The 25754-nt window shown below is 38.1% G+C and overlaps 1 protein-coding gene across 1 annotated transcript in view; it reads left to right on the forward strand.

Annotated features, from left to right (window-relative positions):
* Nucleotides 1-25754, forward strand: part of SLC35F1 (solute carrier family 35 member F1) — a 220996-nt gene that overhangs the window by 100403 nt on the left and 94839 nt on the right. The gene's annotated exons all lie outside the window — the stretch shown is intronic.

The following is a 25754-nucleotide window of genomic DNA, read 5'->3' on the forward strand; positions in this document are numbered from 1 at the left end:
GGAGTCCTTCAGGGCACACACACATTTGCAGTGCATGAAAGAAGAGTCATTACGCTCATCTGTTCTGTGCTCAGGGTATAAAAGATGCCTCTCAAGGTCAATTACTATGTCAACAAAAGTAAGAAAGTACAATTTTCAAGTTAGTTGAAATTGCGATATCTCAGTGGACCTAATGGAGTGGATCACTTACACATGAAGCTTAACAACCTGGCCTACAGTGTTAGAGTTTATAAATTGTGGAAAAAAAGCACCAAATCTTTCAGAGCTGTGCTAGCCAACAACACGAGTGCTGTTGTCCATTGAAATGTCCTTGGACTGTAGTTGTCCATTGAAATCCATCTCTGAACAGTCCTGAGGGTGCCATGGGGAAAAGCAATATTTTTTCAATGTGTGAACTACACATAAAATCGCAATCATTTTATCCAAAGTCTGAAATTAAGGTTTTTTGGGGTTTTTTTTTGTCTATAAATAGTTCTAATTTTTAAGGTGAAATTTTCAAATCATAGTTTGGCCTATTGTATATTTCAGCTAAAAGTTATTTTTCTTCTATGCTTAGTTGGTTTTGGGTCTTTTTTGTGGTCTCAGTATGACTAGAGATTTGTTTCTTTTTAATAATGATATTTGGACTGCAAAATACAGGCAAATAAATTGGATTTATATATATGTATATAAATACACACACCTATATATTATTTTTGATATCAAGCAGAGAGAGACATGACCAAACAAATCCAGAGATTGCAAAAGGTTGGGGAAAAAACCCACAGCAAGAGCAGCAGGGAGATTATGTTAGCATAATGGAGAGAACTTGATAAATAATGGTCAAAAAGGTAGAATTTAATTTTATTGATAGCATATGCATGTAGTTCATGTCTCCAGGCTTTTGAGTACAGAACTTCAAAGCAGCCAAGCTGTGACAGTAACTGATAATGGGGAAGACAAGTAAGCTGAGGAAAGATAGAAACAAGTGGTGTTTTAGCTGACAAAAGCCCAGGGATGTTTCTGTGATCTCAAAACACTGTCCCTATGCAATACATAGGGATGGCTGTAGGAAGATGGGAACGAGTTTATTAATAAAATAATAAACTTTTTTGATTGTTCATCAAAAATATGTGGGTTTTGGAAATTATTTTAAAGCATGTAGTTTGATGCTGTTACCTTATCAAAGAAGAGTTGCTGTATGCAGTGAGACTCAAAAGCAAATAATCATTATGCAGAATTCATTCCACTTCTGGGACAGAGCATTTGACAGGACAAGACTTTCAGGGGCTATGTGCAATCTTTCTCTAGTGATAGTTTAACATGTTCCTTTCATCCTAAACTGCTGAACAAATAAAACTGCATGTAGGAAAATCAACCTCCCAGATAAAGGTGATGAACCATGAAGAGAAACCCTATTCCTTCAAATTTATTGAGGATCAAATCTAGATATATTTTTTCATGTCAGATTATGTCTTTCCATTCTGTCTGAGCAGCCATGGCAGAATAAATATTTTCAAATGGAAGTCACAGTGCCAAGTCCAGCAATGCTATCAGTTACCTGGTTGGCTGGCTCTCATACATCTCAATATAATCTGGTTTGGAAGAACATGCTGGATTTAAAATACAAAATACCTCTATGAAATCCATAGTGAGCTTAAACTAAGTAGCAGTGATAGGAAATACTCATTTTTGCATTTCCCTCCTTTTTGTATTTGACATTATTCACTATTTTCCACATTTCCATGTTTGTGCATATGAATGTACAATGGATTTCTGTATAGAGTCATGTTATATGTGTATTTTAAGAACCTTACTGCATTTTCTGAGCTCTCTCTAACACTTCTGGGAATTCATCCTGCTTCTGTAAAAAAAGACTTACAATTCCCACCAGGACCTCTGAAGAGAAGACCAATCCCATTTCAAGTCCTTCACACAGTGAATAAAGCCCCAAGGAAATGCAGAACAAATAAAAGATCTCTCCTTTCCCCTTTGCTATGCCAGGCAGTGATTTTTTCAGTTGGTATCACATTCAGAGCAAAATGATGCTGTAACAATGTATTATAGCAAAATAATTGAGTATTCAATTTGTTTTGTAAGTGCATTTCCCCCCCAGTCCCTTCATTTATTTTTCTCTCCTCTAGATAGAAATTTAAGTACAACAGTATTAGAACATAAACTCTTTTTTTTTTTTTGGTGGATAATGAAAAAACTCACATGCAGCAAAGATTAAAGTACCTGACAGCTTTGCTCCTGCTCTCTGGTTTATGGTTTACATACTGGCATTAAATATTCAGTAAAGGGAGAGTAACCATTAAACATTCATTGGAATGTTTAAGTAGGGGCACCTCAGTGCCACCTTTTGGGATGCTGCACCCACCTCTGTCCCTGAAAAAGACACGTGGGCTGAGGCAGGCGGGAATGTCCCATCCTGCACAGCATCTCCTCCAGCTGAGTTCTCCCCCACAGTTCCTGCTGTGCATGGCCAGACATTTTCTCTCCTGCCTGATTTTGTAGTGCTGTTCAATTGCTGTGAATTTTCACAATACAGATAGTTAAGGTGAAAGGGTTCTAACAAGATGAAGTGATTAATATATACTTATGTTTTCTGCTGTTGCTGAAAGTATTTTGTGTTCCAGTGGATTAAAAAATTTTATACTTGCAAACTGGGAAATTACATGGGCCTTGTTATTAGGGAGATCCAGCAGTAAAAAACAGAGATGAGTTGTGCCAGCAGATCTGGCTTTCTCTGGGGCATATGATGGAATTGGTAAAACAAGCCAGGCTGTGTGTCCCAGAGCCACACTGATCTGCTAGGAACTGAGCCACAGCTCAGCCAGGCTTTTGATACCATGGAGGTGACTCAGAAAAGAATCAAACGAGAGACTGGAAAATATTAAAGGAAGAGATTTGATGAATTTGTTCCGTTCAGTTTAACTTTTACCTAGATTCAACTACTGTAAAAATTCATAGTCTCAATGTAAGAGATGTTACTAAAATTCTGTGAAAGTTTTAAGCAGGGAAAAAAAGTGGGGGGAAATAAAGCTTTTTCTTAATTCATTACTGTACCTGATGCTTGCTGGAAGGAAGAAGCCTTAGAGAGAAAAGAACTCTCCTAGGGGCTATCTGTAAGTGGAGATCTAAACTGCAGGAAATAATGGTGGAGAAATCTTTAGTCTAACAAGGGCAGACAAGATTCAACAGTAAAAGAGTCGAGGTAAATGCAAATAGATCTTGCACAGTGAAAAGAATCTGATAATAATAAATTACCATCAGTGGAAATTTAAAAGACATAACTGGATTTTTTTTTCCTTCAAAATTAAAACCTTTGTGTATGTAATATTGTAATTTTGCACATGATTATCCACTTGATACAGATATATCTCTTCAGCTCTTCCTGAAATCTTTGTATTTCCCTTTAGAAATCTTGTATATTTCAAAAATGAGTCACTTTTTCTCATTATTGTAATTAATACTTCTGGTAAATGAATGGCATGTCTGATTATTTTTTTTTCCTTTGCTTGCTTCTTTTTCCAGAAATGTTTAGGAGAGATGCAATGCATTCATTAGCAAGACGTTAACATTCACTTAACATAATTACCATCCTTTTTCCTAAGTGGAAAGATTTCCTTTTCAGACCAGAAAGCTGTGCTTTGAGCTGATCACAACATGTGAAAACTGACTTTGGTGAGGCAAGAGGAGAGCACTGAGAAATGCCTGAGGAGGGGAACAGCCAGAACTTAGCATCAACCAGGGAGAAAATAGGGGCAGAACACTATATGCAAATACTTTCTTCTCTTAAGCATTAAAATGTCAAAAGCTTATTCATCCAGGAAAATCATTACCTTTCACCAAGAGCAAAAAGAAAATTCATAGTTTTGTTCATTGAAATACTGCTGCATTCCACACAAAGAGCTATTGTTGCTCCCCAAAATATGAGGACTTTATGGCTGCATAGGATTTACATAATTTAGGGAGTATTTCAGTTTCACTTACTAATTATCAAATTCTCTCAAGGTGCCAACTGGCAATTTTCTCCAAAATTCTTTGTTCACTTTTTCTAAGGTGGACTAGAACATCCCTTTGAAAAGATAAATAAAGAAAGCTTAGGCACCATTCAAATCACACTTGAAAAGACCAGCGATGTTATAGACTTTTTACGTGCAGGTGGGTTTCATCCATTGCTGCTGATAATTCATCCAGGACATGGTTAATCAATTATCTTTTTCACTATGTCTGCTAAGCCACTTCATGTTTGCCTTTAGAAACAGACCCAGTGTCAAGAGGATAAAGAAAGGCAGGAATGTGTTACTTGTCTTCAGAAAATGTGGAACATGGCCCCTTTCACAATGATGGTCATGAAGTGGAGGATAAAGTTGGTGAATTTAAAAAAATGATAACCCGAGAGGACAGGGGTATGCCCATTTAGGCTTCATCCTCCCCTAGTGCTGGAGATGAAAGTGATGAGGCACAGATGATTGAGTCCCCCTTTGTCACACCAGTTGTTATACCCTTTCATAATGTTTGTTGGCTTTGTTTTCAGCACCTTTTCCTAGGAGAAATAAAGCTTTAATATTTATTAAACTTGCCCTGCAAGCATATCTGGTTTTGTGGTTGTAGTTCAGCTCAGGGCTGACCAGATAAACACACTGAGTGCAAATGGAGGACAAAAGACAGTAATGGCTGGGGAAGGCCTATCGACCCTGAATGCAGTGACACATTCTTTGCATGTTTATGTAGTCTTTCAAAAAGCTGAGAGTGTTAGGAGGGGAAATTTGCTTCCTGGGACTGCTGAAATCAGGAATACAAATAATTACATTCTAAATTATAGCTCTAAAAGAGTTGCATGGTCATGCTTTGCTTCATCTCCTTGCTATTGTTCTATTTTTTTTTTTTTCACTCTTTACTGCTAGTCTTGTATATCTATGTAGCAGGCACAGTTCTTAAAAAAAAAAAAAAGTAGGAATAAAGAAGCTTTTTTCTCATCTCTTTCCATCAGCTAAACTTCCCATAGAAGCTGAACAACATCCTCTTTATCACGATTGTGGGTTTCCACATCTTGGCATACTATTTCTTTCCTTTAGTGCATGCCAGCAAACTGAGCTAAGAGTGATGAAAGCAGAGAATAAGGCATGGATAAGGCCATATTTATTCATTTACATCAAGAGCATTTATTTACATGAGTGGGGCAAGTGAGATATAAGTTGCATTTGTAACTATGAACAGCACACACCTGTGTTCCAAAAGATGACTCATGTGTAACATTCTGCCTTGCACATGAAAATAATTGGTATTATTCATGGAAATATGAATGAAAGAACACAGCTGTCAGGCTTTTGAGCCATTTTAGAACAAAACCAGAGCCCAGCCCTGCACTCTGCCCAAAGTGCAGCCTTGACTTGCATTGGCAGGGGAATGTAGTGCTTTGACTAGGCTGTTTGGAAATATGGACTGATGGCCTTTGCATTATTCATGTTAAATACATACTGCTGAATCATGGAAAAAGGCCCTGAGGAGCCAACAACTTCCAACTGACAGCCAGAGTGCTTTTTAATTCCCATTCACTTATGTGGGAGGGTATGGCAAGCAGTGTCCTGTGACATTGGACGTTATATTTGGTTCCAGTACACTGAATCACTCCAACAGAAAAGCCACAGTATAACAAACTGTGGCTTGGCATGTTTGGACTTGACATTAGGGAACAATTCTTTCCTAGGAGGGTGCTGTAGTACAGGAAAAGGTTATCTCCAGAAGTTATAGATTCTCCATCCATGGCGGTTTTTAAGTCTAGGATAAGCAAAACTAAGTCTGATCTAATCTGCTGAGCTGATAGGGCAAAAAGTTGGACTATATGACATCCAGGCATCCCTTTGAATCAACATTTCTACAATTCTGTGGCTTTCTCAGTAAAATAATTATGAATTAGGATTTTATTTTCACTACACACTCTTTCTTAAAATCAAAGTATAAACCATTATAAGTAGAATCAGCTCACATTTTTACTGGTAAAGTGCCATTATTTTTAACAGTGACAATAAGGTTTGTTCCCTTGGATCACCAAAGAGCAAGACAACTATTATTTCAGTGGAGCAATAGGGAGAATTATTTTAATTTGAATCCAACTGTTGCTACAATGAAATTCAAAAGGCCATAATAAGGAGCTAAAACCGTGTGATTCAATATTCAGCATTGATCTCTCTCTTATTGATCTTAGGGAAACCAAGATTTCATTCTATGGCATGAAGAGCCTCACAAAAACTTTCCAGGAATTAATTTCCTTTTAAATCCTTCTCGGATGGCTCAAGCAGTATTTTCAAATTAATTTTGCTCATTCTTTCTTCAAAGATGATTTTTACAATTTGCAATAAATTTTAAAAAGTATAGAATTCCTTCATGTTCAGGTGCAAAATCTCTAGTTTGCTAAAAGAAAATGAGTCTTTTATTACCAGAAAGATCAGTTAGACCACTGTAACTCTAATAACCCTTCTCAGAGTTATAACATTCTTTACCTGCTGTGAGGAATTATTATAAAAGTGTTATTCTTACCTATCTTGAAAAACTTCAAGGTCTGAACCATAAAAGCACAGTCTCTGTGGACCAGCATAGCAGAGTATTCATCCCTATGCAAATTATGTTTTGGAAAACAGTATTCAGTCCTTATAGTGAAAAATTGTGACAGAGGTAGAACAGTAAAACAAATTTGATTTTAACTACAGTGAAGTTTTGTTGGGGTTGAAAGCTTCCTAACATTTGATGGAGCTGAGAAATGCCACCAGTCATGACATTACTTGCATTTGAAGGATTTCTCTGACTGAGCACATTCTTTAGCTATTTCTCATGTCTTCTTTTTAGTTTTTCTAAAAAGTGTTTCATAGCATTTCTTAAAAGAGCACCCAAAATATTCTACCTTCCAGTCAGTTGTGCTTTTATGACTACATTAAAAAATGAACAAAAAGACTTATGATGTATAACCAATTATAGAAAAGGAGAGCAGATGGGAATTGATGCGCAGCAAAGGTGAGGGCTGTAGGAAGCATGTGGGAGAAAACACAATGAGAAGCGGTTGTGCTTTGCTTGGGGGTAGGTGGCTGTGCTGTCTTTGCAGGGAAGGAGGGGAAGTTGTTTGGTCCTTTTGATTCAAGAGAGAAATTGAAGAAGTAGGATTCTCTGAAAAATCCAGGTGGTGTAATGTATGGCAACGACAAAACACTTTCTGTTCCAGCAGTAGCTAAGGAAGATATCATCCAGAAGCTGGACACGTGGAAATGAGCAAGACTGTACAATCTGCATCCAGAGGAGTGTTCTTGGTGCTGGCTGGCAGTGAGGAGGTGCAGAGGAGAGGAAATAAGTTACTCTTATACTGCTTTATTAAAGACCAAAGAGGTGATTCAAATATTCATTGCCCTATCACCTTACCACTGATCTGACATTGCAGCATGATCTGTCATCTGATTAATCAAATATAAAGGAAAGGTTAAAGTAATTAGTTTTAATCAGTGTGGGTTTATGGTGAATATCTTTTGTCAAAATAGCTTTGTTCCTTTTCTGAGGTTATTGTTAATTTAGGAACAGTCTTGAAATCATCTGTTTAAACTCTCAGCCTTTTTCAACTTGCTAATACGGAATGTTTTGATTAAGAAAATAGAATGATACAAAGTCAACATTATACACACATTAGGTGGTGTTAAAACTTGCACAGTGGCAGTTTCTAAACCTAAACGTGTCTCTCAAGCACAGAGGATGATGAATTGCATGCTATTTTACACTATTATCAGTGGGCGTGAAAGAAGAGAGAAAATTATTCCACATAAAATTTGCAGATGACACAAAGGTGAGGGTGTGTAGTAATGGTTAACAGAACCAGCTGTTGTACAGAGTGGTCTGCTCTGATTGCTATGGACAAAATGCAAGAAAGCAGTAGGAGTCTGTATGAGGCCAAGTAAAAGGACTATATATAGGAGTAAATACTGTGAACAGTGCTGATAGAATTGTTCTCTCTGTCCTAGAAAGCAATATCAGAAAAGGTTGAGACATTGTGTGTGGAATTAGCAGGGTATGACCTCTACTGTGACTGTGTGATGCAAAAATGACAATGAGATTTTTGATAGGTGAACAAGGGAATATTGAGGAGGTCTTGGTTATTGTATGAGTGGCTTTGGGACACTGTCCCATTGCATTGCTCAAGACTGAAGAATACTGATAACTAGAGAAGTTTTAAGTGAGAGCCATAAGAGTGCTAAAAGAAAGACTCTTTTATAGTGAAAGGCTTGGCCTGCTTAATTAAACAAAAATAAGATTAGAAAGTGACTTGATAGAATTTGGTATGTGTTAAACAAAAATTGGTAATAGAGCATCAAGAAGCAGTAGCAGAGTGAAAGTTGATGCTACCTAAATTCCTCTTTAAATTATAGACTCAGATTTTAGTAGTTAGGTAACTAATCTCTGGAGCAACTTGTCAAGACTCTGAAATCTCTCAGTTGCACAACAATGGACAGTATTTGATACCTTTATAAAATACATACTCTGATTCAAACAGGCATTAATTTTGAGATGTCCTGTGGTCTGTCTTATGCTGGACATAAAAGTAAATGGACATGTGGATCCTTGATGACATTATAGCTTATTGTATCTGTGTTCTTTTGTTGGAACTTACACACACCTCAACCTAGTCTAATGCAAAAAAACGTATAAAAGGGAGAAAAAAGAAAACAGAATGAATACCTGCAATAATTTTATTAATTTTAATTTTCATTTCAAACATGTTAGCTGTCACTGTAACAGACACCTTCGCTGGAAAAACCTTTATTTGCAAAAAATTGTTCTGCAGTAGCTTCCTAACCAGAAGCAGCTTAGCCAGGGTGCCAGGTCATGCCAAGCACAACTGGTTACAGAGTCAGACCGCTGCTGGTCCCTCATAAAGCTCTGCTGATAAAGTGACTTTTATTCAATGTATTTTGAGCTTTATTTAGTTTGTGGATATTCTTTTTTCTTTTTCCCATTTTAACTTCTGTTCCTACACCAGGTAGCTGACAAAAGCCATAATATGACCTGGTTGTAGAAAGTTGAACTATGAAAATTCATGTTAGGTTCAATAAGGTTCAAATAAGCTTTCCTTCAAACAGCTTAATTAGGAATCTGATGGGTTCCCATGCCCTGAAGTCAAATAAAACTGGATGTCTTTCTGAAAGAGGATTTTGTGCAAGAAGGGGTGGTTTCAGTTCTAGAGTTGCTCTGTAGAATATTTTGGTATGTGATATGCAAGGTTAGATTGCATGAACAGATTGTTTCCATTTTAATTATAGTATCATAGCATGCAAAGTATTAAGCTGTGTATTTTTCTAAATACCCTGTACTGCTTGAGTTAACTGTTTGATGTGAAGCTGCCTGAATTTTAGAACTGGGATCAAAAGAATTTTGTTGGAAAAAAATCAGAAACTCAAACAGATTTCTTAAGGAGGAAACAGTTTTTATGAAGAAAAAAACAAGCTAAAGTTGCCTTCTGTCTTCTATCTATGCTGTGATGGTTTATTCTTCTCTAAGGTGCTCTAAGCATTAAATATTGGACATTAAAAGTTCTGAGATAATAGGTGTGGTGAGGTGAGTTTGAAGGCATTCACTTAGCATGTAGCCAGGGAAATCTGAGATACAAAAATATAACAATGTTAGGTTTTATTAATAGATCTAGAGTTAGCAGATGTGTGAAGAACTTTTATTTTCTCTTGGAGTTTCCTCTCAAATTTTGAACCTTGCATACTTTGGGTAGGAAATTACACCTGACTTTTGTTTGCTTGATAATGAAACAAAAAAGCACTTACCCTGGCAGCCTGTGTCACCATTTTCTCCAGAGTATTCACAATGATAAGAAAAATGTTTGGCTGCTTAGACTTTCAACCTAACTCAGATTTCACTTTAAAGAATCTGATTTTCTCTGTGTCCTTTTTCAATTGATTGAAGTAAGAAATAAAGTTCACCTCTAGTGAGAGTGGAGATGCCATCACTGAATTTCCCACAAGTTACATTCTGACTCTAGTATCTGTATATTTGTAAGAAAAAAAAATTGCCTATAAAATCCCATATGTATCGATCACAATTACAAATGTCATACAAATGTCTATTTTGCATCACAAAATAGAATCATAGTATGGTTTGGGTTGGAAGGGACCTTTAAATCTTACCTAGTCCAACCCACCTGCAATGAGCAGAGCAGTGTTCAACTAGACCAGGTTGCTCAGAGCCACATCCCGCCTGATCTTGAATGTTTCTAGGGATGAAGCTGGTACCACCTTCCTGGGTAGCTTGTTCCAGTGTTTAGTCTGAATGTCTTCCATTTTAGTTTAAAACCACTATCCATTTTCCTATCTCAACAGGCCAGTTATCTACAGAAGTATAGCAAGGTAGAGGTTTCCTTTTGAAACAAAACCAGTCTAAATTGTATTCCATTTCTTTCCTGCAACACTGGGAGGAGGATGGAAGAGATTAAAAGAATGGACAAAAGAGGAGGTTGCAACTGAATGGACATAGGTTTTAAATGCCTGATGATCTTCATCCAGTTTGATGAGAGCTGTTTCGTCATCAGGAGCAAGGGGGAATGGGATTGTGAGGTTCAGCCTAAGCTGTGTCAGCGAAACTGTAGAAGAAAAACACAAAGCTTCAGGAAACTGAAAATCAATATATCCAGGCAATGAAAGCATTTTTATTACAAAGAGCCAAAAGGTGTCACACAACAAAAGGTTTGCTGAAAATGGAAAAGAGGAAAGTGTAAGGCGTCAGCTTTCCCAAGTAAAAAATAAATTGCAGTTACAAAGAGACAATAAAATATACTTTTTGCAGGATAAGAAGTCTTGCCTTCAAGGAGTTAGAAGGGGTGAAACCTCTTAACACTGGAAGGCATCTTCCACTGGGTTTTCTTGTGGAGACTATTTTTGCGTTGCCCCTCTGTTCCTATTCTGCTTCCTACATAAAGGCTTTCTGGTAGGCTTATTTAACAAAGGCTCATTTAATATAGAAAGGGGTCCTTTCCCTGAGATTTTTTGACCTGATCAGACACACGAGTGGAGAGTAAATTGAGGCAGAGAGAGCTGAAAGTATCCATGGGAGGTCTGTGGTAGAACTGGGACTAGGTGTGCTGAAAAAATCCCACAGTTAAAGAGCTCTGCCAGCTTTTCCTGATCCCCACTGCAAGGGTAGGTCAGACCTCTGAACCAAGGACCGTAGTTTCCATCCCACAAGCCATCCTGGATTAATAAAGTGCTTCATCTGTCTGACCTTTCAGAAATAATCAGATACAATAAAAAATCTAACAAGTATTTGCCACAGGGTCAGAGGGTGCAGGGTTGCTGGTTTTTTTTTAACTTGCTTGACTCTGGTATGAGCCAAGCTCAGCAGACAGGGTGCACTCAGCATGGTTAGTGCTGCTACAGCTTTCATGTCCCTGGTGTTGAGCACAGGCAGAGGGAGGACAGAAGTGTCTTAAGGTGAGACAAGAGGTGCAACAAGATCTTCTGCACTCCTGTGGTGGATTGACCTTGTCTAGCTGACAGGTGCCCACCAAGCTGCTCTCTCACTCCTTCTCTTCAGCAGTTCAAGGAGAGAAAGTGGAATAAAAAATTCATGGGTTGAGACAAAGGTAGGTAATTGATCCCAGGCAGACCCAGGATGACCTCCAAGGACCCTTGTTGTAGGCAGGTTGTTCTCATCTTAGCTATTTCTTCCCCTTCTCACAACAGCGCCAATTTCCAAATATTCTCATTTCCAGATATTTCTTCTGAAATACAGTAATGCACCCTCCCAACTGAGTAGTTCAGGAATGCCCTTAAACATTCATTAGACTAACCCAAAGATTAAGCAAGCAATTTAGCAAAGATTAAACAAGTGATTACTTTGATGTTTCTCACTGATTTGATCTCTCCCTGTGCTCAGTCAGCAGCTCCTCAGCACCCCAAGCAGTCCCATCTTTATCTTTGGGCATGAAATGTTTTGAGCAGCCTGTGCAGACAAATTAGTAGGTCTCTTACTGCATAAATCTGTATTATCTTCATTTTCTCAGAATGTCATCTGTACAGAGCTGTAAAGTCAATGACCTTTGTACAAGGTTTGTGTTAAAATTAATGTTACTGTTGTTATTTCTTCCTTCTCAAAGTCTTCTTGTAGTTTGTTTCACAGTGTAAATTGGATTTTTGATTCTGATCTCTGACTATGAAAAGACATTGTTCATTCTGCTATGAATGCTCTTTCCTGAACTGAAATACTCTTCTTGAAGGAGTGGTTTCTGAAGCCACAGGTTTTGAACTGTTTTAGAAGAGGATAAATTGATGATATAATGAGTCTTCCTAATATCTGATTTCCATAGTTTGATGAATTTCAGTATAGAATGTTTCATTAATATTATATAAAGAAGTGATTTGCAGGCAGATTAAATGGTTGACACAGGTACTAAATAATAAAAGCATATAAATTAAATTCAAGCACACAATTAATTACAACATTAATCTGTTCTTATCTGGTCCCATGATATCTCTCAAGTATTCCTGCATATTCATAATCATGTTAGTTGAGCTTGAAATTATTTTTTAATAAATATATTTATATATAACCTTAACATGATACTGATGATTTCTGTACCTCATGTAGTTGCACAGTGCACACAGGTAAAGTGTGATACTTCCCAACAGTATAAATGGTGAACTGTGAACTGTGAGCTGTCCTGTTTGAAGGGCCATATACTGCCCACCTGTGCATGAAGTAAGGTAACTGTAGCAGCAATGTGACATAATTTGATATCAAAATTTTCTCATTGGCTGCCACTGTTTTGTTCAGATAATTTCCCCTGTCAGGCCCTGTGATGTCTGTCCAGGCACATGGCCTAGTAATCAGACTTAGGGAGCAATGGAAAACATTCACTAGGAAAAGAATCATCCTCATCAATTTCATTTGATCATTTGAAGGGCCATTGTCCTGCCAAATTTGATTTTGGTTGGTGAAGATAGTTTTGCATCTGCAAACAGTCTTCTGTGATGTCCTTTCCATCTGTCTTCCCAAGAAAATAAATCTTGACAAAGAACATATTAGGAAAATTAATCCACAATGCCAGAGGTTTAAGTCCAAAAAGGGAACAGAGGAGTCCTGTAACTTTATTTGAATAAAGGGAGGGACCATTTTTCATGGGGTCTCTAAAATAATTGGGTGACACAGCCCCAGTTTTATCCTATGTTCCCAAGCCCATCACCCTGCTCCTTTTCCCCATTAGCTGAGGTATTCAGAAGGCACAGATTTCCCAAATTGCACCCCTCTTTTATCTAAAAGAAAGAAAGAAAAAATTAATAATATTTATAATTAATATTAATAATTCTAGTAAGTGTTTTTTTTCTCTAGGTTCAGGGATTTAACATGACCTTGGCTAAGCAACAGTCCATGTTGATTAGTAACATTTTCTAGAACTAATAGTTTCTTCTGTTACTTGTCTAAGTACCTGGCCCTATCTACAAGCAGATTAACACAGTCTGTTTGTAAAGACACGTTCACCTTATTCCTTTCAGACAGAACCTGAAGAAGCAGAATGAGATCCTGTTTGGTAAATCATGGTATAGTATTTCACAAGTATCACCTACTTTTCGGTCTTGTCTGGATTTCCCTGCTCCTACTTGGGCAGGCCACTGGGATGTTAGACCTGCAGCAAAATTTTCATGGGGGAAACAGGGCTGAGGTCATTTGCCTTAGGAAAGCTCAGTCCAAAGTCTTCACTCCTCACTCCAGCAAGCCCTGTCATGGCTTGCTTGACTCAGATATAACCAAGAATGATCCATGTGTTCAAACTGGCCTTTACAAACAAGAGCATTTGACTTATACTAATTCAACTCAAACTGAATTAAATTTTAGTTTATTTCATAAGTAAATTAAGGCAGTAAATTAAAAGGTAGTTTGTTATATCCCTGAAGTGCTTAGGTACTTTACAGCCCTGTATGGCCCTTGTCGGATAATCCCTTCCACACATAAATTAAGCAGTGCATGTTGCTCAAACGCAACATGTTAAATTATCTGCAGTCATATTGGAGAATATCCCACGTGACCATAAGCACTTAGCCCAGCTGTGCACTGTACATGTGTCACTTGATTCACTTATGCACCTATGAGAGAATTTCTGGCTTTTCTCAACTTCTCTTATTTCTTACTAGGAAGAATAAAAAGCCATCAATGGGAAACATAATGCATTACAGTGATTTAATGGCTTACTTCAATTCCAAAAGGCAAGGAAATGGAGAGCTATGACTGGGATTTTGTCCTTCAGTTACAACTACAGCCTCAAATGCCTTTCAGAAGGGTGATTTCTGCAGAGCAAATGCTATTGAATAACATGGAAATTCTTCCTAATATTTTTAATGTTAACGATCAGTTTATGCATGTATTTTTGTAACAATAGCAGTCTAAAGCTTCAGAGCAGAGTGTCTCAAATGTCATGCTTACACAGAATATGATTTCATCCCTGATTTTTCCTCACACTTTTCGACTGTCAGATTGACCCCCTGCTCTCTGTGCTGCAAGCGCAGATGTGAATCACGCTGGGAGGGGAAATAGAATAAACTTGCCAGCTGAAGGTTGTGACCACACTTGTATATGGCTGGGAGGCAAAAAGTCCTCTGGGTCCTCTGGTTCTCCTGGCTCAGGGTGTGTTTTGGTGTGCTATTGCCTTGTATATGGGAAGGAGATAGCACATCAGCTGCACATACTGAGGACACTCTCAGTGGCCTGGTTACAGCCTGCTCATTGCCTACAGCTCAGTGTTGGCAAGGCAAAATTGTACCCACTCAGAAAATCTTTTTTTTTGCATATCTGAAATTTAGATACTACTATTGTGAAGAAATTGCAGTAAAGCAACCTGGAAGGCAGGGAGCAATGCTCTGGCAAATGTCACTTGGTTTATTTTCTTCAAGAGGACTTTACAGCTCCCATTTTTTCCACAGTTTTAATTTTAATTTAAGTGATTCATCACTCTCCTTCTTTAGGTCATCAGTGACTTCAGTCATACATTCGGCACTGCAGCAGGTTCCTGTAGGCCAGGAATTTCTCTGTCTTGACTAAAAGTCTGCAGCTGGCAACTTCCCAGACCACTTACAGTTTATTTATTTTTATTTATTTCAAACACCTTGCAGTTCTGAATTCTAATAAAACAGGAAAAATTAGATCAGTTCCTTGTGTTTTTTCAGCTGAGCCTGTTCCATCATTGTGTGTCAGGTCTGTAGTAAATTTACAGTGTTGACAGAGGCAGTTGTGCTGCTTCACCAAACTGAAAGGAAGAGAGGAAGGGAGAGATTTATCTTGGAGCCTAAGGGTAGAGCAGTAAATCAGAACCACCACACTCACTCCTAAAAATGAAGAATGTTGGACTTTTCATTTAGCAGGAGTTGAATTTTCACCAGTTGTAATTTCCACTTAAAATGATTTTTTCTTTTTGAATTGCAAGCAGTACGCAGAAGAATACAGCTGCAGAAGTTTGGACCTCTTGTATAGTTTTGGCTGAGTAATGATTTTATCACTGCTGTGTTTTGAACAAACAGCAAAAGCAAGGAAAAGGAGAAATACTTGCACTCCACCTCTCTGTAAGGCTGGTTTTGCCATTCCCCCTTTCACCAAGTGCTTCCTTTCCTGCAAGACCCTTCTGTATCTTAGAAGTAGGAAGGCAGAGAGAACCTGTGAGAGCACCTCTGGGTTATTGCTGAATCAGTTCTGGACATCCAACTCAAAAATGCCTTAGAGGCACCTTGCTTTCAGAAAGGACCAGTAGCAGACAGAGAAGAAAACTCAACACCTTTCAAGTCCTGCAAGTAGGGCACTCACAATTGATCCAGCTGGGCCAGGAAGGGTGTTGCCTGCTGAAACCCATCATTACTGTAGCCCTGAGGTGGTTACTGATCCAAACCAGGAATTCACTTTCCAGCTGTGCCTCTGCAATTTCTCTAGAGCCAGAGCACAAACTTCTCTTCCAGAAGGTGACACCCAGTTCAGTAAAGCAGCCAAACTCTTAAATTGTTTGCCTAAGTGGCTTCAGTGGTCTTGTTCTGAGGACTTGCACTGACATATTCTGCCTCCTGTCATGTATCAGCTGCCAGATTAGTGATAGATCTATTGAGGGTGTTTTCTATTTCTCCATAATGAAGTTGTGCCATTCTGAAACTCAGTATACAGGCTTCACAGTCAGGAATAAGATAGAGACAGGCACTCACCCAGAGGGGGAAAATCCTGGCCTCTGTGCATTAAAGAACTGTTGGGAAAAAAAATGCATAAAACTTTATTGTCCTTGTGTTTGTCATAATATCCATGAGCAAGCAACTTTTGAGCATTACTCCTGCTTGAGGCCCTGCAGAATGAGGTAGCAGCAATACAACCCACACATGGGAAAAAGCAAAAGAAGGTCAGAGCCTTAAAGAAGTGAAGTTAGAATGAGCCACAGGCACATGAGCATCTCTCCTTTGAAGCAGATGGAGATTTGCAAAAGTGTGCAATGTCTTAATGCTGTCCTTGATGAAATGCTAATGTCCTTTGTCTTTCTGTACCAGGGGTGCAATTAAGAGGCCAATATTCAGGGGCCAATTTAAGGACATTTTTCTTAAGGTTTCTTTTACATGCTTAAAGCATATAGATTATGGAGTAGAAACTCACTGTAAAAACGATGCAAACTTATGGGAATTAAGTATGCCTACTTGGGTGGAAAACCTGCACAGAAGCAGGTTTTTTTTTGAATTCTGGAACAATTTTCAAGAGTTGCAGGGGGGAAAAAAAGTAACAGTTTTGTTCTGAGGTTTTAAATGTAGTTAGTTTTATCCAAGCAAAAGATTTTGCATAATCCAGGCAGATAAATTTGATTTTTAAATAAATATTTACAATATATATTAAGTGCTCTCTAGAATGAAAAATCGTTGTTATTTATTTTGCAAATGCACTGATATTAAAAAAACCTCTTGTAATAATTGTATTAGTAGCTTTAGTTCTCCAAAAGCCAGCTATGATATTCATAGATGCAATTTTGCATTTCCAATATTAACATTTGTCTTTTTTTTACCTCCAGTTTTACAAGTAAACTATAATTTTTTTAGTTGCTTAATTGTAGATAAACATTCAGTACACACACGTGCATATGCTTAGAGTTATGAATTTTATGCGGACAGAAATTCAGAAACTATTTTTGCCACTATCGGGAGCATCAGAAAAAAATCTGAAATCATCCATCATCTTGACTCACATACATACTATTTTCTAGGAACTCCAAGCCCATACTTCTGTGTTTCTGACAACACTGAATTAAGTCACAGTAGCATCTATCACTTGAGGAATCTTGAGTCATATGAACTTGTTTTCCATCAGACCATTCAATCAAGATTGCCTTATCAGTGGCAGGGGTATAGCAGGAGCTGTAATGCTTTTCATCTCCTCCTTTATCAACTGTCTCTCAGTAGCTGTAAGAGTCCATAAACCCCCATCAGTTTAAACTGTATTAGCACTGTACAGTAATGGCAAGAGAGCAGTAAGAAGTGATGTTGTACTACTTTGGGCACTGGTGAGCTATTTTTCTTGATGCTGGGAATTATCCAGGTCTATTACTGTAGGCTTTCAGCTCCTCTGAGAAAACTGGGAGCTGATGATGATCTTAACTGAGCTGAAACTTTATAATTCTGTCTCATATTATCTAAAGATATTCGTCACTGTATTTATAATGTCCTGAGCCATAGGCATAAAAACCACTGCAAGTGAGATGAGCTAATGCGATTTGACAGTGAATTTCTTTTCTACAAGAAACAGAGAGCCATCAGTCCTTCCACATCCTCATTACTTTCAACATCTGAAAGCTCAGACTGGTGCATTTGGAAGAGAGTAAAGATAAATATCTATCTCAAAACCACATCTATTTGTGTGCTTTATTCTTGAATGATAAAAATAACTGATCAGCAGCCCAATAACTGCCTAGATTTCATTGGCAAAAATGTGGTATTTTCAGTGGCTGTCACATGGATTTCTAGCTTGAGAAATTACAGCTCACTCTTAATACATAATTGAGTCTCTCACTCTATTTCTAAGACTCAAAATATCACTTTTAAATTAATTTTTGGATAATGATGGAAGAAATTACTTTTTCAGAAGTACCATATTCAGCAGTTGGTGTTTGTAACTAGTTTTGTAAGCTCTTGTATGGAAAGTGAATTCTGTCATTTATTATTCCAATCTAGATAAAATATTATCATATTTATATATTTATATATATTAATTTCTCTAGTTATAGTTGGCTAGATAGTGAAATCTATAAAAATTTATGGACTGCAGCTAGCTTCAGTCAATTTATTTGACTAAAGTAACCTGAAATACAATTCTTTTATCTCATGGTCATCTATAATTATACTTTTGATTTCTTCACAAAGATTGAAACTTTTTCAGTCTATCCAGTGTAGGCTGAGAAGTTTCCAAGAATTTTATATGGAGACACCATCATTCTTACAGAGAAAAAGCCTCTGGGGCTCTAAGTCTGGTGATTTTTACCTGAAAAGGAACCAGAAAATTGCTGATTGGAAGGCAGATGGCTTTTTGGAAACCTAGGCATGTTTTTAGGATAAGCATGTTTTCTTTTCTTTGTCAGCTCACTGGTAAGATGAAGATGACTATAAGAAAGTTGCAGCAACACACACACACCCCCATGCCTCCAATTTGCTTGTAAGGATTTAGCACTGGACTCCATCAAGATAATAGCATGGAAGTTTTGTCACCACACTTTCCTTTGCTGGCTTTAAACATGTATCTTATTCAATAAGAATAATTTAAAAAGGAGTGCCTTCTTTGCACTTAGAGTCAGTGCAGCAGGTGTCTCAACAGTATATTGTTAACTATTAAGTGCAGGGATATGTTTTATCTGTGTAAGAATAGTCTTAAAAATATTCCCGTTACTAAAGTGTTGTAAAACACACATAACTATGACCATGTTTGTGTGTGAAGTTGGGGTTATAAGTGTATGGTAAATTAAACCTATTTTGAAGAATTGCTGTAACTGGCAATATGCAAGAATTGGGAAATTTATTAGGTAAAAGGTAATAAGATACTGCTTCAGAGACTCCCAAGGCTTGCTGAATGTGATTCTGCTTTTTTTTCATCCAAAGTCAACAATCTGGGCTGGTCCCTCAAGCTATCACTGAAAAGCAGCAGAGCCTGAGTCTGCCACAGCTTTGAGGCAGATGTACCTACACCTTGATTTTAAGAGATATCCCCAAAAGACTCTTAAAATCAAGGCCATTTTTATTTGAATGTAAATTAGAACCTTAATGTCTTGAATAGAAAAACTTCAAAGCAACTAGGAAAGCCAAAAAGCAAAGGATAAGAAACTTGGGCAGCTCTCCTCATGCCCAGGGTGTCCTTCCAGCTGAGGCAGTGGCTGCTGGAGCTTCTTCAGCTCTGGGGAAGTGCTGGCTGTGTGGCCAGGTCTGGCTGTCCTTCACTGCCCCTCGGGGCTGTCCCTGGGATGCTGCAATGAGGTGCTGGGCCCGGCTGAGGAAGATTGCTGTGGAGCTTGATGCAGAGCTGCAGTGCAAGTGACAAGTTGCTGGGGAGGTGGCAAGAGAGGATGATGAGAACAAGGAGGTGCACAGTTCCCCTCTTACCCCCAGCTTATAGCAGAGAGAATTTCTTTCGAGCCTCAGTGAGAGCTTGAGGTAGTCTGCAACTCACTGTGTGGAAAACCCACCCTTTGTGCGGAGATCCAGTACAAAGCCTGTACATCACATAAATGAAATAACGATTTCAAAATAATGACTCACTAGAAATTAAGTGATGGATAGGTTTGGTGTTTCTTTCTCTGATTTGTTGGTTAATATTAGTGTTTGTATTTTAATGCACTGTTTGGCTTTAGTTGGGATCCAGACCAGTATTTCACTGTTCAGCCATGGCTTGATACCTGTATTCTGAAAATATTCTACATTGATTTGTTCTTCCTTGCCAGAAATAGTAAAATTGTCTTTTATTTAGACCTAGAAATCCACTGTATTTTCTTGAGATGTCATCTAGAATGATTGCAGGAAATGTAGACTATGGGAGTAGTTTACCAGCAGAAAACCATGGCACAGCAGCCCATGGTGTTATTATCAGTATATGTGCTGGGTGATGTGCTTGCTATTAGTGCTGTGAATATTTAATTCTTGAATATTGGGACTGTTCTGTATATTCCTCTAAAGCAGTGTACAGCAGCTTTGGTGCATTACCTGAAGATACTTGCTGCAATTCTTGCTTTATTGAGAGGGCAGAGAGGAGGGAAGGGTTGCATGTGCCAACTTGTAGAATTTCTCCCCTCTGTAATAGGCACAGTCAGAATAAGGGGAAAATAAGAAAAGACACGTTTCCATGCAAAATTAGGGTAGAATCTTGTTCTCTAGATGCAATCAATTTCAGAGAAATGCAGGACTAATAGGAGACTTCATATGCTTCAAAGCTATTAGAAAATCTGCAGCTTTAGCTTTCAGTGAGAACTCAGTTGATTGTCCAGAACAAATCTTGTTAATTTATTCTTTCACAAGCTGCCTGTGTCAGTGTTAAGTGTGAACCACAAAATATGGAAGTAATGTCCATGTCCTCATTAAGCAGCTATTCAAGTGGGGGGTGGTGTGGGAGCTTTGGAACTCATCTGCAGTGAAACGAGTTGCATTCCATGCTGGTGATGGTAGTTAGTATTTGTGATTTTTGACATGTGCTGTTCCTGTGCTTTCTGTGGTAATATGCATCAACATTCCTACAAGATAACTAGAATCTTAAAATAAGATTCCATATCCAGCTGTAAGCATTTAAATAAACTTAACTGGATTTCTACAGGATACAGGGGCATAACTTCAGCTTACTTTGAATCAATGGGAAGCTTTTAAGGCCTTGTTTTATTTCTCCTCACGCTTTTATAGAAACACAGTAAAATGCACACAAGTGAAGAAGCTCGGCAAAATCAGGGTGCTGTGACAGACATCATCAACATCACTATGGCATAGCAGTCGTCAGTCTCTGAATCAAATGTATCTGTTTTTTTCTTTTTTTAAATACATGCTTGTAACATTTGGAGTGGTAACTTTGTCTTGCAGTCATTACCATGCTGGAGAAAGCAGGATCCTGCCTGCAGGCCCTTTCTAACAGTGCCATAAAGCAGCCTTTACAGATGTGCTCCTCTAACTGATGCAGTGGAGACTTACCAGTGGAAAGATAACAAATAAAGTGCAAAAGAGAGGAGGGAAAACAGTCAAACTGACATAGAGAGTGCTTTAAAACAAGATTTAGTGTCAATTAAATAAGCCTGCATGTTTAAATCACTTGGCCACCCTCTGCATGTCACTGATTCTTCAGCATACAGCAGCTGTGATTATGTGGCTCCTTCTCAATGTTGCCCTGCCTTGATTTTGTGTTGTGAAGGGTGTTTCTATTTTCTGGGAATGAAGTAGTATTCAGAGCTAAATATTTTAACTTCATGAAAAATAATTACAGGATAACCTGCAGATAGCTGTTTAGTACACTTTATTACGCCAGTGTGTATGTGCAAGGAACCAAGCACTAGCTCCAGAGTTCTTTGACATGAGAATGTCTGCCTTCAGAAGTTTGGCTTTGTCATGGCTGATAAAGGAGATACTCAAGTGACAGAAATTTCCATAAGCCTGGAGGAACGCACAGCGGCTACCAGCCCAGACATTTAAACAGAATTAAATGGCTCCCAGCTTAAAGATTTTGTCTAATGGCTCCACTTCTAAAGAGACAATAAAGAAGTATTTTTAAAATTCTGTTAGTATGCTGTGAAAAACCTACTTAGCAACATGACACCTGGAGGTTTAGGAGTAATTCTGACCTACTTTTCACTTCAAAATACCCATCTGATCCTAGGTTAATGGTTGGACTAAATGACCTTTTCCAGCCTAAATGATTCAATGATTCTATGCATTTATGAAATTAAAGCTTAACTACAAGCTGAAGATATTTCCCTGTTTTAACTTGGTTTGAAAAAGTACTGTTGGTGTTGCTGAGGGAAAATGGGATTTTTGAAGAATTGCTTTGTTTTGCTTTAAATAGCCTACAAGTAGAGAAATAGAATAGCACTCAGCTAAAGAGAAATTGGATCCTGAAAGGCAGAAACCCTCACTTTTATAAAGCTTTTTGTAGCACGACTCTCTTTTTGGTGTACTGTTTGAAGGCCATCAAACTACACAGCCTTTCTTCAAGATATGAATGAATGTTGCTTCCTCAGTGAATGAATGTGCTACTGAAGCCAGCATGATAGACCAAAGGCTTAGGGAAAAAAATCATCCTTTGTGCCAGTCTCTGAGTGGTGGAGCATATGAAAAGCAACACAGAAAGTGTTGCAGATAGGAGCCATGTTGCATATTTCAACAGTCTTATGATTTTTGGGGTAGATATTTATGAGTGACAGAGATGACAGCACTGAGTTAGTGTCTTTTTACTCTGTCTAAAGGAAATAGTAGGTTTTCCACAGCCATTGAAATCTTCTTTTTGCTTGCTGCTTGCTGCTGCTTCTTAAAAAAGAATGGGAATGTTGTTATTCCTATCCAGGTATTAAAGGCCCAGGAGCTAAGACTCTTGTATTACTAGATCATTGTTTGCAGGAAAAAAATTTAAATACAGTTAATGTTATCAACATTTTTTGTAAAATTTAGGTATCTTACATTTTAAGATTCAGGTATCTTACATTGGTTATTAGGTTTAGCAAAAAAAATATTTTTTTTCTATATAGCTGCTGACATTGTCACCAATTTAAAAAATTTAAGATTTGTTTCCACTTTTCTGTTTGGAGAGAGATGAGCTATTCTCTTCCATTCAGCCAAGGCAAAAATGAGCATTTTACTGATCTTGTGATTTGCTTTCTCTTACTTAATTTTAATTTCATTACTGTTTTCCATGATAATGGTTAGTGTGACAGAGCCTACAGTGGTGAGAGAAGGGGAGGACACAAAATCTTCTGTGCCACTGCTTATCATTCATGTCTGTAATGGGCATATTACTAGGCATGGCAGGAGAGTTTAATATGGGCATGAACAGTTACTTTTTTGTAAAATAGATCACCTTTGCTTCAAGTCTGAGCATTTAATGGGCACTTGAATTAGTTCTGCTTAAACATCTAACATGCAACTCTTTGCACTAATGAAATAAGAATAAAATATTTTTATCTTTCTGTGTCATCCATCAACTGTGAAATGTTTAACCAAGTCCTGACTGGAAGAGAAGCAAAACAGCTTGATTTCAGAATGAGTTTTCTTACATAATTAGAAATACCAAATGTGTGCAAAAATCAGAGAGAAGCAGTATGTGTGTACTCAGTATCATTTATGTAGTCAGTGTTTTGAAAGATGGTGTCATTGATGGTACTACTTGCACTTGGACTCCTTCAAAGTAGTTTTCTGCAGTTTTTACATTCAGTTTTTGTCTAAAAGATAATTTTTACTCAAAAGTTCTTTCAAATTACAGAGATTATACGGGTTCAACTTTTACCTACAGACTTGGAGGTGTTTAGGTTCACAGTCTTGATTTTCGTCCATGTCTATATTTACTGAACTCCAACTACCCTTTGTGTTCATTGATGACTTCAATAACACAATAGCAAGTGGATTTTTGGACATATTTTGTAATTGACAGAAGATATAGAAAGCTATTCTCAGTGACTTTTCAGGAATAAGACCATAACATTTGAATTAACTTATTGTTTATAAGTTTATGAGATGTAAAATACAGAAGCTGAGGGCAGGCTACATGTGTCTGTGTGTCTGTGTGTCTGTGTGTGTACGCTGTAGACTGACTCTTGAGGAAAACTGCCACTTGTAGATGTGGTTGAATGACTTTGCAAAGAATCAACTATGAAAAAATATGGTTGTTTTATAAACTGCAAAATAACAATGAGAGAATCAAAACAGCTATCAAACACAGCTTTGAAATTTACCTGGTGTTTTTCAGGTTTTGTTGGTTGGATTTTTAATACAAATGTCAGTATAGACTGGTTAGACCTGGTGACACACCTGAATATAGAGAGCTGAGCTAAAAAATATGCCTTTTGTAAGACCTCATCCAACTTCCCACCAGTCTGATAAAATGTAATGATTAGCGTGCTTCCCAAAAGCTAACAGCCCTAGGGGAGCAAGAAATATGTTATTGTGAGAAACCTTTCCTCAGAGAGGGTGTGTTCAGTTTTATGTAAATCTAAGCAGGATCCAGGATGCTTCTCTTCGGTGCAGGTGCAGTCCCCCAGTGAATGCAATACAACTTTCACTCACAGGCACAGCCAAGATACAGGGACACACCTGCATTTCATGTAAAGCCAGCAACCAATTTGCAAACATCTAATTTACTAATGAAATGAAACTATAGAAATGGCAGTAAGCAAGAGGACACCCCTGCATGAAACTTAATTACAGAAAGATATAGGAAACAATATCCAGCTAAATGAAGAACTGTAAACAAGTGTGCAAGATTAATATGTGGATTTAAATTGCAGTCACTATTCAAATTTCCTCTTCCATGTCAACAGCAGAGCAGGTAACTGCGGGAAGATCAATAGTGTAGGCAGCATTTGCATCATGGTCTTGGATGTCACCTGTGTCAAGTGTGTTTGTTTCCCTTTGTTGTGTTTCACAGTAGAGTGAGTAATGTGAAAGCAGAGGTAGCAGTAGTAGAGTCTTACTTGCTACTTCTCCAGCAGTCTCCCATCAAAACACAGGGTTTAGCACAATAAAGTTTGTTCTTTACTCTGTGTGTGAGGCTGTTTGTCAGCAAGGTATGTTAGCTGAATGTAACTACCCAGCCTCCCGTGCTTTCCAGTGTCTCTTTGGTTAAATCACATCATGACTGACACCACGACACATTAGTGGGAGGATTGTTTATGAGAAAAAGGGAAACGAGCTTGACACTTGAGTTTACCAAGTTGTGGGAGCACAGATGCTCATCACTGCCAAGCACGCAGAGCCGAGGTCAGAGAAATTTGTCAGGGAAAGCAAAGCAGCCTTGAAGAAATATTTTTTTTTTTTACTGTCTGGCAGAGAACACACATGAAATACTGTTATAGCTGAGCAGGGTGCTGCCCCTTTCGTCTACTCCCTTAGGATTGCCTAGTTCCCTTTCCTCATTCCAGGCTCAAATGAGACATTGCAGAACATGCTCCTCTCCTTCATGTCTTCCCCTAGGGAGCTCAGCCGCTCTGTTCTGGGGGCTGATGACAGCAACAGTAGCAGTGGGCAGGGCTCAGACTAGATGTCCCCTTTGGATGCCCTTTTTCTCTCCCTGGCATTGTTTTTGCTTGCTTCTCTACCTGACCAACACTTCTTGCATCTCGTTCTTCTGCATGGGAAGGTGTATCTGTGAGCAGGCCTGGTCAGCATGAGAGTATTGACACATGGGGGACCTGGGAAAACTCTTAAGGTAAGGGTAATTAAAAAAATACAGATATTCCTGTGTTGTGGGCATAGGAGATGCTGTGACAAAATTTGGAAGAGGAGGATTGTTTGGACTCAGTTGGGCTCTGTGGTCAGATAATAAATTCTACAAGAAGAGTAAAAGAGATGGAGGTATTTGGAGGACAAAAATCTTTCAAATATAGCAATTTCTGCAGTAAAGAGAAAATTATAGGAGGACAGAGAACATGCACAAAAGAAGAAACTCTTTGAGACCTGTGGGGAATGGAGTTGTAATAGGAGAATGCAGAAGATACTGGAGATGAAAAATAAGAAAAACAGATTAAAGCAAAAAGCCTAACCAGAAAGTATATTTCTAACAACCAGAAG

Source organism: Taeniopygia guttata, chromosome 3, assembly GCF_048771995.1.
Source record: "Taeniopygia guttata chromosome 3, bTaeGut7.mat, whole genome shotgun sequence".
Classification (NCBI taxonomy): domain Eukaryota; kingdom Metazoa; phylum Chordata; class Aves; order Passeriformes; family Estrildidae; genus Taeniopygia; species Taeniopygia guttata.